At 34.3% G+C, this 13,964-nt stretch overlaps 1 long non-coding RNA gene across 1 annotated transcript; it reads left to right on the forward strand.

The window, feature by feature from the left end:
• The first annotated feature begins 246 nt into the window (after nt 1-246).
• On the forward strand, nt 247-13,633 carry LOC143224269 (uncharacterized). Its single transcript, XR_013013302.1, has 3 exons — nt 247-553; nt 8,442-8,589; nt 13,383-13,633. It is a non-coding gene; the product is annotated as an uncharacterized LOC143224269 (long non-coding RNA).
• Nucleotides 13,634-13,964: the final 331 nt, after the last annotated feature.

The following is a 13,964-nucleotide window of genomic DNA, read 5'->3' on the forward strand; positions in this document are numbered from 1 at the left end:
AGTTACATTTTTTATGACTTTTACGCTTTAAAACATTCAAGAATTGTTGCTTTAGCTGTGGAACACAGAAAAGTAACCACAACAAAACAATCATCGTGCGTTTATAAATTTTTGAATGGTAACACAGATGGGAGATACGGATCATTGCGGGCCTCCCCATTTACCGAACACACCTGTCGGAGCTTCGATGGGCGAAACCAACCTTCACAAGCCTCATTTGGATGGCCTCGCCTATTTTAGTCGACGACACCACTGGATTTGTCTCTTTGGCCAGGTGAAAATTTCAAATTGCAATCGCTCTCAAATTGTTCATGAGAACAAAGTTTTCAATGTAGAGACAGTCGCTCTCTAAACGTTTTGTTTGGTGTGTGTATGTGGCTTACATACATAAAAGACTGTTTTTAACAAGTAGAAAGAAGTCAACTCCAATGTTATTTCAAATTTTGAACGAAAAATAGATTTTAGAAGTTATGACAGGAAGAAACTGTTATTTACAAGTTTAATTTGCCAGTAACGTAATGGAGCTATCCCTCTATTGTTTAGTAGCTTTGATGTAAGTATTTATATGTTTAACCGTATGATTGAGTATTTAGATCAATTCTTCTCAGTTTTTCTAATATCATTTTCCCCTGTAAGTTTGTCACAACAACTCACTCACCCCAGTCTGAATAACAGACAAAAAGATATTAAATTAAATTGGAAAATTCCTTATTGTGACTTAAATAGTATCAAAATACAGCTAGAATGAATGCAACGTAAAGTATATGTATTTATTAAACTACAACTAGAATAAATAACGATAACTAATGACTTTTGTATTCTTGAATCTGTTGTATAATTGACAATACTCATTTAACCTGCACTTCATACCCTCATTCTTATTTACCCTGATTTTGATCACATTAACTTCTGGGTGAACCTATCACCTGGTTGGGAAGAACTGATTTGGGTGGTGTGTATATATATATACTTGTAAGAAAGAGAGTAAATCTTGATGAGGTTTGGTTGTATGGACAGCAACTGCTTATTGTAGATATGTAAGTGTTCCTACAGCACACAGTTCCGGTCCTTTCAACTACATTTCATCATGAATACTCTACCTAAACAATGTGTTAAAAAATAGAATAACCCTTATTTTAAAGCTATCATTATGTGTAGGTTAGTAATCACCAAACGTTGGTGGACTTGATTTCAGTAATCCTTTTCTATAACAAATCGAGATTGTCTGATGGTCTGCTTTGGATATCTTCTTTTACGATTTTTGTCGAAAAGGAAAGTCCCTAAAATTGAAAACGTTTCCACTTTTTATAGAAGTTTGTCTTCCATCACCCCCCCCCCGTAGTTAGCTGTTTTAATTACCGTATTATGTTGTATGATATCTGGAACCTGTCAGATAAGGTAAATGGATTGTCTTGTCTTAGGAAATTTGCCCAAGAAGGAAAATAAAAATCCCCTGAAATATGTGTGTTTAAGGTGTCTTATAGCAAAACCATATCAACTTTTCTGCTGTGTCCACCGAGGGGAATACAACCCCTGAGTTTAACATTGTAAATTTGTATACTTACAACAGTCTCAGCATGGGACAAAACTCCACTGAAATGGGACAATTTTTCATTTTCTTGTAATATTTTGACTAGCATCACCCAGAGTTGCCCGGCTTCATTACTGTAATATTTTATGGCTCCTGAAAACTGTCCGACGGTGCACATGGGCTATTATTTTAGGATTTTCGATTGAAAAAAATAAATCATACCCTCAAATAGAGACACTTCCCTTTGTTTCTTGACTCTTAGCTTCGAATTTAAAGTCATAAGTACTTAATTAGTCAAATGAGTCAGTTATTACCTTCCACAAAACAGAGTATGTAATTAGTATCTAAGAAGATCTTCAGGGATTCAGCAACAAAAACAGAAAAAATTAAGAGTAATATATAACATTGTATTTTATAAAGAGTTTGTTAACAGACGGTACCATTAATTAGTATTAATAAATATGGGAAATTAGTGTGTTTTTATTAACAAATAGTACCATTAACTAGTATTAATAAATATAGGAAGTTAGTGTGTTTGTTAACAAACGGTACCATTAACTAGTATTAATAAATATAGAAAATTAGTGTGTTTGATAACAAACGGTACCATTAATTAGTATTAATAAATATGGGAAATTAGTGTATTTGTTAACAAACGATACCATTAACTAGTATTAATAAATATAGGAAATTAGTGTGTTTGTTAATAAACGGTACCATTAACTAGTATTAATAAATATAGAAAATTAGTGTGTTTGTTAACAAACGGTACCATTAACTAGTATTAATAAATGTAGGAAATTAGTGTGTTTGTTAACAAACGATACCATTAACTAGTATTAATAAATATAGGAAATTAGTGTGTTTGTTAACAAACGGTACCATTAACTAGTATTAATAAATATAGAAAATTAGTGTGTTTGTTAACAAACGGTACCATTAACTAGTATTAATAAATGTAGGAAATTAGTGTGTTTGTTAATAAACGGTACCATTAACTAGTATTAATGAATATAGAAAATTAGTGTGTTTGTTAACAAACGGTACCATTAACTAGTATTAATAAATGTAGGAAATTAGTGTGTTTGTTAATAAACGGTATCATTAACTGGTATTAATAAATACAGAAAATTAGTGTGTTTGTTAACAAACGGTACCATTAACTAGTATTAATAAATATAGGAAATTAGTGTGTTTGTTAATAAACGGTACCATTAACTAGTATTAATAAATATAGAAAATTAGTGTGTTTGTTAACAAACGGTACCATTAACTAGTATTAATAAATATAGAAAATTAGTGTGTTTGTTAACAAACGGTACCATTAACTAGTATTAATAAATATAGAAAATTAGTGTGTTTGTTAACAAACGGTACCATTAACTAGTATTAATAAGTACAGAAAATTAGTGTTTTTGTAACCAAACGGTACCATTAACTAGTATTAATAAATATAGGAAATTAGTGTGTTTGTTAATAAACGGTACCATTAACTAGTATTAATGAATATAGAAAATTAGTGTGCTTGCTATAACAAACGGTAAAATAAACTGGTATTAATAAATATAGAAAATTATTGTGATGATTTAACTATTAAACTAGCTATCAAATACATTTGGATTTACCAAATAACAAAATATATTATCAGGAATAAAGAGACGTAATAACAGAGTTTTTTTTTTCTAATTAAAAATATAAACCATTAACATTTCAATAATACATTAACTGTAGAAGAACATAAACCATTAATATTTCAATAATAAATGAGCTATACTAGATTGTAAACTATTAATATTTCAATTATAAATGAGTTGTACTAAAATGTATACCATTAATATTTCAATTATAAATGAGTTGTACTAAAATGTATACCATTAACATTTCAATAATTTATTAGCAGTACTGGAATGTAAACGATTAATATTTCAATAATAAATGAACTGTATTAGAATGTATCTCAGAATGGCTGGTATGGGTATTAACACTTTTATTAATAGGGAGAGAACAACGTTTCGACCTTCCTAGGTCATCTTCAGGTTAAGAAAGAGAGAGTTTCAATGTGACTATTGACGGACAGATGTCTTAGGGACGAGAGTATAAACGGTTACGGGATTATAGGGGGCGTTGCGGTTAGACGTTAGGATACTAATTAGTATAGGTATAAAGGTGTTCCTTTATATAGGTTTAAATTTGGTTTTAGTTGCTGTATAAGTAGAGCTTCTTTGATTTTGCGTTTGTTTATATTTGTTTCTTTACTTGGTATCTGGGTGTTTTCTGTGGTTATGTTGTGTGTATTCAAAAACGTGTGAAGGTGTTTTTTGTGTTCTTTGAATCTAGTTTCCATTTTTCTGCTTGTTTCTAGTAACAGTTGTTGCATTGTATTTTAGTAATTATGTTGGTGTTATGTTTGTCAGTGTAGTTTTGTACCTGTTTTTTGAATAAATTTGCTGTTTGCTGGAATGTTGTGTTTTGTTTTAAGTTTTTTCCAAATGTTGGTTATTTTTCCACCGATGTCGGGAACATATGATATGCAGCAGTATAAGGTTTTGTAGTTTGTTGTATCTTGGAATTTACTGTTGTTTGTTTGTTGTTGGTTTGGGTGTATGTATATAATTTTTTCAACGGGTTTTTGAGGAAATTTGTTGATGTCGATGAAGTGTTGTTCTATTTTGTTGATTTCATCGTTAATTTTATCAGGTGAACATAGTTTTATGGCTGTGTTTATTTGGTTTCTTAATATGTTGAGTTTTTGTTTCGTTTCACGTACTGAGTCCCAGGAAATGTATAATCCAGTATGGGGGATTTTTCTGTGGATTTCTGTTTTGAATTGTGTATCTGTTCTCGTGATCTTGAGGTTAGGAAATGATATTTGGTTAGTTTTTTCCTTTTTACAGGTGACCTTAGTGTTGGGGTGTATAGAGTTAACGTGACTGAAAAAACTAAGTATGTGTTCTGTAGATGTGAATCCAGCAATTGTATCATCAACATATCTGTACCAGTACAGTGGTGGGTGTAAGGTTGAATTGATCGCTTATGATTCAATCTGTGTCATAAAAATTTTGGCTAGAACTGGTAACACAGGATTCCCCATACTTAGGTCATTTATTTGTAAGTAGTTTTGGTTGTTGAATATAAAGTTAGTTTTGGTGATAGTGAATTCTATAAGGATTGTTAATTAGTTACTGGGGATGTGCATCAATGGGTTGGGGTCTAGGTTATAAAGTTCTAAAGCTATCTTGCAGGGTTCAGTTGTTGAGACTTCTGTGAAGAGGGAGATTACATCAAAACTGGCCATTAAGGCTTTATGATTTAGTTGATTAAGAATATATTTAAGGTTGAAAGAGTCTTTGAAAATGGAGCCGGTTGATGTTACATACCTAGAAAATGCCCACGCTATATATTTACCGACGTTGTAGTTAAATGATTCGTAGGTAGACTAGAATGTATACTATTAACATCTCAATAATAAATGAACTATACTAGAATGTAAACCATTAACATCTCAATAATAAATGAACTGTACTAACATGTAAACCGTTAATATAACCAGAGCCAATTTTCTGCATAGGTCAAAGTTGGAATTCAAGTTATAGTTTCCATTTATCCTATAATGTTATGACTATTTTTAAACAGTAAATTTACATATATGTACTTTATTTAAAATATCTGTGATTTTTCAGACAGGCTTAGTGACGAACAGAACAGCGAGTAGGCTAACAATTTGTTTCAATTTAAGCACAAAGTTACGCAATGAGCTATCTGTGTCTCGTCCACCACAGGTATTGAAACCCTGTTTTTAGCGTTTTGAGACCTAAGACATTCCTCTATGCCACTGGGTGGCTATGGTAAAAATGTAAACCTTTAGTTTCGTTTTGAGTTTATTTACTGACTATAAGTGTTATTGCATAACAAGTTATAGCTTTTAGAGCAAAAAGGAATATTTTAGAAACACCAGTGGCGTTTCAATCACTGGTGTAATTATTGTCGAGTACGCAAGTTTTAACGATAAAAAATATTTTAGTATTTCAATGGTCATTCAACAAAAATATTCTTGCTTACAGAAGAAATTGTAACGTTTAATGACATAATAACAATGTAAATGTTTTGTATCCATTCTGTGTCTGTAAGCTTAATAAAATTTTAAAACAGTAAGATAGTGCGATTTCTAGAGATCTGTCTTTTTTCACTGAATTAAAAAAAAATTAGGCTGAACAGTATCTTGCATCTGGTCACCATTGCTTATAAAATCTTTAAAGAACCAGAAGATTTGAATCCAGCATTTGTTTTTACAAAAGTCGTTTCTGTTGGATACAAATCGTATTAAGTTTTGTAAAAAACTAAGTTTACTGTTTTTTTCTTGAACAAATAAACCTGTCTGAAGATTAACAAATAAAAACAAACAAACAAAACAACGAACATGAAAAGACCCAGAACCTAATGAAAATAATTTGTAACGTTTTCCCAGACTTAAGCAGCGTTAGTGTGTGTAGATAGATTATTCTTTATTTTTTCATCAAACGAGAAAGAAAATGCTTCTAGTTGTGAGTTTTTTTTATTTTAATATTTTTTTTACATCAAGTGAATAACAAAAGTATGGATCATGTTGGATTTGTGTGAAAAATGAGGGGAGATTAAGGAAAATCGTGATGAATTTAAAAGCGGTGAAAAAACTAAGATATTGACTGTGAAAAGAGAAAAACATAAACTGTATAACACCAACATTATTTAACATGAGATGGAAAAATGTTCAAGGTGTATAGTGAATAGAGGAGAAACAAAATAAAGGAGAATGCAACGTAATTAACACACAAACGAAAAAGATAAAGGAAAAATGGTGTAAATGGTGCTAAATTAGACAGAAAAAAATATAGGTGTTTTTGTTAATAATATTATAGTTAGTGAGCGTTTATTTTTAGCAACGGTCCCTGAAATGTTATTTATTGCTTGTTACGTTTTACCTAGCACGTTTCCGGATAAGACGATGGTAATAACAAAAAGAACCATTTTAACCCCATCTTTCATCATTACAAGCATGTACATTGCTAGCATTGTGTTTTGAGAAGAAAACTTTTAACAGTGGTGACTTTGTTGTTTTTTGTTTTGCTTATGGTTAAGCACAAAATTCCGCAATGGGCTGTCTGTGCTCTGCCGAGATAATCCGGCTTCTAACGTTGTTGTTCCGCATACATACCACTGTGCCTTTGAGGGGGGGACTTCGTGGCTTTGAAATTCTGTAGAAGTCGCCCACACTATTTCAACTGCACTGTTTTTCAAAGACATTATTTATTTAAATATCGAGGTGTTATATTCTAATCGATCTGAAATAAAACACTTTTAAATTTAGTATTCCCAACTCGTAGAGAAAAAGGAAAAGTAGGATTCTTAAAAATATGCGAAACGATCCGAAGAAAAAACTAGCCGTGGGGGCGATATAATGTGACGGTCAATCCCACTTTTCGTTGGTAAAAGAGTAGCCCAAGAGTTGGCGGTGGGTAGTGATGACTAGCTGCCTTCCCTCTAGTCTTACACTGCTAAATTAGGGACGGCTGGCACAGATAGCCCTAGAGTAGCTTTGTTCTACTTATTTTATGTTTGTAATATGGAAACAACAATATACGTTAGAAGGAAAAATAATAATTATTACTCTTTGAAGTTAAAAAGTTACTAGATATTATTATTTTATATTTTTTAATGAAAATAAAACCACATAAATCTTGTTGACAGTTCGTTTTTTAACACACCCACACATATATATGTGCTTCAGTATTAAAGTATCTGACATATCAAAATTTGGCAAAAAGTAAAACTATATATATATGTATATAGTAGTGAATTAAAACACCACTTAAAGTCTATATTACGCGTTAATTTGTTCTGAAAGCTTCTTTTGAATTTGGCCTGGCATGGCACGGTGGTTAAGACACTCGACTCGTAATCCGAGGGTGGCAGTTTCGAATCCCCGTCACACCAAACATATTCGCCCTTTCAGCCGTGGAAGCGTTATAATGTATAAATTAATCCTAGTATTCGTTGGTAAAAGAGTAGCTCAAGAGTTGGCGGTGGGTGGTGATGATTAGTTGCCTTTCCTCTAGTCTCACACTATTAAATTATGGACGGCTAGCGCAGATAACCCTCGTGTAGCTTTGCGCGAAACTGAAACAAACGAAACCAACAATATCATTCTGAAAGATTTGTAATTGAGTACTGATTTTTGAGTCTTCTGAATTTCGCAGAAACCTACACGAGGGCTATCTTCGCTAGCCGTCCCTAATTTAGAAGTGTAAGACTAGAGGGAATGCAATTAGTCAACACCAACTCAGGCTACTCGTTTACCAACGTATATTGGATTGACGCACGTTATAACTCCCCTACAGCTGAAAGGGCGAACATGTTCGTTATGATGGAGATTCGAATCCGCGACCCTCAGATTACGAATCGAACGCTATAACCAACTGGCTGTGCCTCGTCCTTATAATATGATAGCCAAGATCTGCCTCGTCTACATGATACTATCTAGCTAGGGATCATTATAAAGTCGTTATTGTTACCATATGCATTCTATTGAAACTATTTTCAGAACAAAGTAGGCCCGGCATGTCCAAGGGAATGGAAGATGATGAGCAGCTAACTGCCTTACCTCTTGTCTTACACTGTTAAATTAGGAACAGATAACACTCGTGTAGCTTTACGCGAAATTAAAAAACAACAACAAATAAAGATGTATTATAAGACGGCCCATTTTACGAATCTGAGAATTCCCTGAAATAATTATCATGACCTTATTATTTCAGTATTATAATCAAGTATTGATATTAAATACTTTCATGAATACGAACTTAGTTAACATGTATAAATATGTGTTAAATTTGAATGATTTTCAAATTCCCATGTTTCATTTGGCTCCCGACAGGATTCTGACAACTGCTGTGTTCAAGGGTATTATGTGTGGCATGTTCTGTTTCCAACAAAATTTTTGTGGCCAAAGCACGCGCAACCTTCCCTTTCAGAAAATATCTAACTCTGACAGTGAATTGGAGGAGATTCCACTTACTGTGGAGGTAAGGAAAAATCTTGTACTAATAAGTTTGAACAATTCTTGAATAAAAATAATGTACACAAAATTTGTTTGTTCAAGTTAAAGTGTAATAAAAATAACTCACAGCAGCACATAATGTGAGGTGTTTAAGTGTGTAAAAATCAGTAGACAATGAATCCAGGTTTCTCCTAACGGGATGCTCGGTATGACCAGATGGTTAAGGCACCCGACTTGTAATCTGAGGGTCGCATGGTAGAATCTCCGTCAAGCAAACATGCTCGCCCTTTTAGCCATGGAGTAATATTGTAATGTTACGGTCAATCCCACTATTTGTTGGTAAAAGAGTAGTCCAAGAGTTGGCGGTCGGTAATGATTACAAGCTGCCTTCCCACTTGTCTTACACTGCTAAATTAGGGACGGCTAGCGCAGATAGCTGTCGTGTAGCTTTGCGTGAAATGCTCCTGCTTAAATAAATAATTCGACACCCTGTATTTAACTTCCTTAATTATAAATACGATTATGTTGGATCCAGCAGCCTCTTTTGCTTCCCGTCTTTGCAAGATAGAAATGTCGTTTGGAAACTGTTACAGAAAAGACGTATGTATTTTTTAAAGGAAAGCAGGGAGGTGTATTGTGTTCGCTACTTCACTTTACAGTTTGTTACTTTCTATTAACATGTAAAATATTTACTAAACGCACATACTGTTTTAACTGGAATGTAGTCTAATCTCACACCATCGAGTAGTTACAAACTTGTAAAGAGTTTTGGCTTCCCTCAGAAATGTAAATTACGGCTGTACGTGTTTGTTTTACATATAACGTGTTGAGCACTGGTATATTACCACAAGTAAACTTGTTTTGTAAAACAGTATTACATCTACTTGTTAAAAGTTAAAAACATGACGAAAATAAAACCAAGTAGTATTTAGAAATAACTGTGATTTATTAGTCAATATTTTATTAAGTATAAAATATACATAGATTGAGGAAGATGAAGCCAACACATTTGATATAAAATAATATACTAAAAACAATCACACGATCGTAAGTAAATACTTTATATTTTGCTATTTGATGTTTTGATTGGAGTATTCGCAATAAAACTACAAAATGGCTATTTGCGAATTGTTGTCCCTAATTATGAATTGATAAGACTAAAAGAAAATCCATGTGGTTAATAACACATCCCATTTTTCCGGCCCGGCATGGCCAGGTGGTCAAGATACTCGACTCATAATCCGAAGGTCGCGTGTTGTAATCCCCTTCACGCTAGACATGTTTGCCTTTTTAGGTGTTAAAGCGTTATAATGTGATGGTCAATCCCCCTATTCCCAAGAGTTGGCGGTAGGTGGTCTTACATCGCAAAATTAGGGACTGCTAGAGCAGATAGCCCTAGTGTAGCTTTGCACGAAAGTGGAAACAAACCAAACCTATTTATTCTTAAAGTACTTTTGATTGACCACATAATGAAGTTTGACCGTTTATATGTACCCATGCCTTAACACACTTTATTAATAACTTCTGAGGTGGCAGTTATACGAGGTCTGTTCAAAAAATACGCAAACTATTTGAATTGCGCGGCTCCAGTTGGTTCCAGGGGAATCCGCTTGATGTCGCTAGGTTTGCACAGATAAGCTGATTACGATTTGTGTATTAGCTACGCGGTTTTAAGTGAAGTGCGATTTTTTTCGTTTGGCGGATTTCAGAATGAATGACCTGAAGGAGCAACGATTTGCTGTGAAATTTTGCGTTAAACTTGGAAAATCTGCGACTGAAACTTTTGCTATGCTTAACACGGCTTACGGTGATGTTGCTATGAAGCGTACGGCATGTTTCAAGTGACATGAACGTTTTAAGGATGGTCGACAGTCCATTGAAGATGATGAGCGTTTTGGACGTCCTTCTACGTCAACTGACGACCCACACGTCGACAAAATCAACACCCTGGTGCGGGCAAATCGACGTCTGACTCTCAATGAGCTTGCTGAAGAGTGTGGGATATCAGTTGGATCTTGTTACGAGATTTTGACCGAAAAATTGAAGATGCACCGCGTTGCTGCGAAATTTGTGCCTCAGAACTCGTGAGTTTTTGGCCAAACACTCGATCACTGTTCTTCCCCACCCACCCTACTCACCTGACCTTACTCCTTGCGATTTTTTCTTTTTCCCCAAACTCAAAAGACCCTTGAAAGGAAGAAGATTTGAGACGATTCCCGAGATTAAGGCAAATGCGACGAAGGAGCTGGAGGACATTAAAAAAGAAGCGTACCAGGACTGTTTCAACAAGTGGAAACACCGTTGGGATAAGTGTGTGCGTTGGGGAGGAGAGTACTTTGAAGGGGTCCCAGACCTGTAACTTCTAAATAAAGTACATTTTGTTTTATGACGTCAGTCCGCGTATTTTTTTTGAACAGCCCTCGTATGTGTGTATTTTGTACTTCGTAATTTAATAGTTTAAAATATTCAAAAACGTTAGAATATATTATATAAAATGCCACATCAGAACTTAGTACTTAACCAGATACGTAGGAACAAAGTAATTAAAGTTTAAGAATATTTAATTAAGAGCCTTAAAATGTGTAAATATTAAAAAAAAATACAAGCAAGTGTCTGTGGAAAATTTACGACAGAAGTAAAGCGATTTTGTGCAGATAAAAGGACCTAAAAAAAGAGGCACTAGGGTCACTTAACAACAGAGAAATATTTAATGAGTTATTGGAGTATTTCATGCTATATGACAATCCAGAGGACTTGGCAGTTCATAAGTCTCGTATTTATCACGAGTCAGGTCTCGCTTTTATTATACACAACACTAGAGTGTGCACAAAGTGTGTCAGGTGATAAGTTTCTTTTAAATAAAAATTAAAAAGTTAGATGATGGATTGTTGTAGAAGTAGACGAGTTTAAAGTAGCAACTCCCTCTGTTGTCAAGCAATGAGTATTTTAATGGGTAGGAAGTGGTCAAGTATTTCAGTTCCTACTGAGAGATATTGTAAGTTGACCTGTGCATGAAATGCGTTTTAACCGAAACAACGACATTTTCTATTATTGGAAGTTTACAAAATTCATTTGTAAAGTAAACTGATTGTACGAGTTTATACATTTATTTCAACTAGCCCAGTAGCTAGTTTATCAGACTGTGGATCGAAAGGTCCAAGGTTTGAGCCTGATATGCCGTAGAATACGTTTTGCATTTTCAGCTGGTGATAGTAGGTGTTGGGACATTTTAGCTGTAACATTCAATCCTGTTTTTAGGTTAGGAGTAGCTAAATAGACGGTGGGTGCTGCGACCTGTTATTCTTCTCTTAGTAAGATAGCCTGGCATAGCCACGTGATAGGGTTGCTTGACTCGTAATATGAGGGTCGCCTGTTCAAATACCCGTCTCACCAAATAGCCACGAGGGCGTTATGATGTGAGGTCTATTCCACTGTTTTCTGGTTAAAAGAATAGTCCTATAGTTGGTGATGGGTGGTAATAACTATCTGCCTTCCCTCTAATCTTTCACTGCTAAATTAGGTATGGCTAGCAGAGGTAGCTCTCGTGTAGCTTTACGCGAAATTCAACAAACAAACAAACACCTAGTGAAAAGTTATAAATTAGAAGTGTCGCTGTCCCTCTTAGTTTAGCACTTTTGTATCATAAGGTAACGTTCACATTGAAAACACCAAATAAATACCATTACATAAGAGGCTTTGGCCGCTAGGTTAAAACCTGGGGACCCATGTTGGCTTAGATGTGAGACTAAAAGCTTATAAAACTAAACATCTGGTTTCAATACTAACTGTGAGCAGAGCACAAATAGACAGTTATGTCGATTTGTGTTTATCAAACACAAGCTGGGGACTACGAAAACATGATGTTAGGTTGGAAGTTTTAAAATGAGCAAATGTCTGATAAGCTGGTGATCATATGACATTTCTGGGATGCATAAAAGTGGATTAATATATATATTGCCTGGTCACCAGTTAACCAACTAAGCTGTTCATTTAAGTAACGTTCGTCTGTACATTAACTGAGTGTTTCAAACATCATACATTGTTTATTCTCTGTAAAAAGACGAATTCATGACAATAATTACTCGTTTTTATTGTATTAAACAATCTACCTTTCTACCACCTTGTCACGTGAAATCGTAGGGCGGTTGTTACACTGTAGCTTTGAGTTAAAACTTTTTCATAAAGATGCTTAACACAGGAAGGCGATGTCCCAAGGTGATGCGAGTAGTCGTAGAGAATCAAGGTTTAGTTGGCGTAATATTGATAGGTTATGGTTGTTAAGATATTCCGATTTTCTTTGAAATATGAAATGTCTTAATTTTCAATCTTCAATACGATTTGTTTGTTTGTTTGTTTTCTGAATTTCGCGTAAATCTACAAGAGGGCTATCTGCACTAGCCGTCACTATTTTATTAGTAACAGATAAGAGGGAAGGCAGATTGTCGTCATCACCCACCGCCAACTCTTGAGCTACTCTTTTACTAACAAATAGTGGGATTAACCGTACAATTATAATGCACCCACGGCTGAAAGGGCGAGCACGTTTGGTGTGACGGAGAATTGAACCCGCTAACCTCAGATTGCCATGCCAGGCCTCTTCGATACGAAAACCATATCTTAACAAACATTCTGTACTTCCATGATTTCTGTCACTTTTTTTGTAATATATTTTTGAAGTATGTGATTTTCTACCACGTTTAAGATTTCTTTCGAACAAGATCATAGTTAATTAATACTCTATATGCGTTAAGTTTTATGGATGAATTTTATTAGGGACTGTACGTATAATTTATTATATTATTACTGTTTTTTTTCCAGACACCCTTGGATTTAACTGAGGTGGAAGAAACTTTGAAATCCACATCGAAGCCTGAAACAAAAATAAGAATTGAAAAAATAATACCCAAACGAAGCAGCGAAACGGATGTGTAAGATTACCATGGAGGGTAAATCACACTTTATAGGAACTATGTTCCAGGTTTCGGGCTGCCGTTATAATTACTTCCTTCCTCTTGATCACACGTGGTTATTCAAATTGCCATGAATATAAACTTTTTGCTGTACAACAATCTCCATTGTTTTGTAAATGACTTTATGATCATTGTTGAACCACACTTTCCACACACCTTCCACTATACGTAAACATTGTCTTCCTATACCGCGTTTATGTCAACCTAATACACAGAGTAATGAATGTGTAGTAAACTGGCTTCATGGCTAAGTCGGAGAAGGGTAATAGCATGGCCACTGAATAAATAGCGTATTGTGGAATTAGGGATATAACTTAGCGCTATGTCCTGATGTAACCATCCTTTCATTGTTTACATTTCCTATTATACGTAAAGCTCGATGTAACTATAAGTTATAATTATAATAAAAGCAACAAACGTTATTTTACCG

Source organism: Tachypleus tridentatus, chromosome 8 (assembly GCF_004210375.1).
Source record: "Tachypleus tridentatus isolate NWPU-2018 chromosome 8, ASM421037v1, whole genome shotgun sequence".
NCBI lineage: Eukaryota > Metazoa > Arthropoda > Merostomata > Xiphosura > Limulidae > Tachypleus > Tachypleus tridentatus.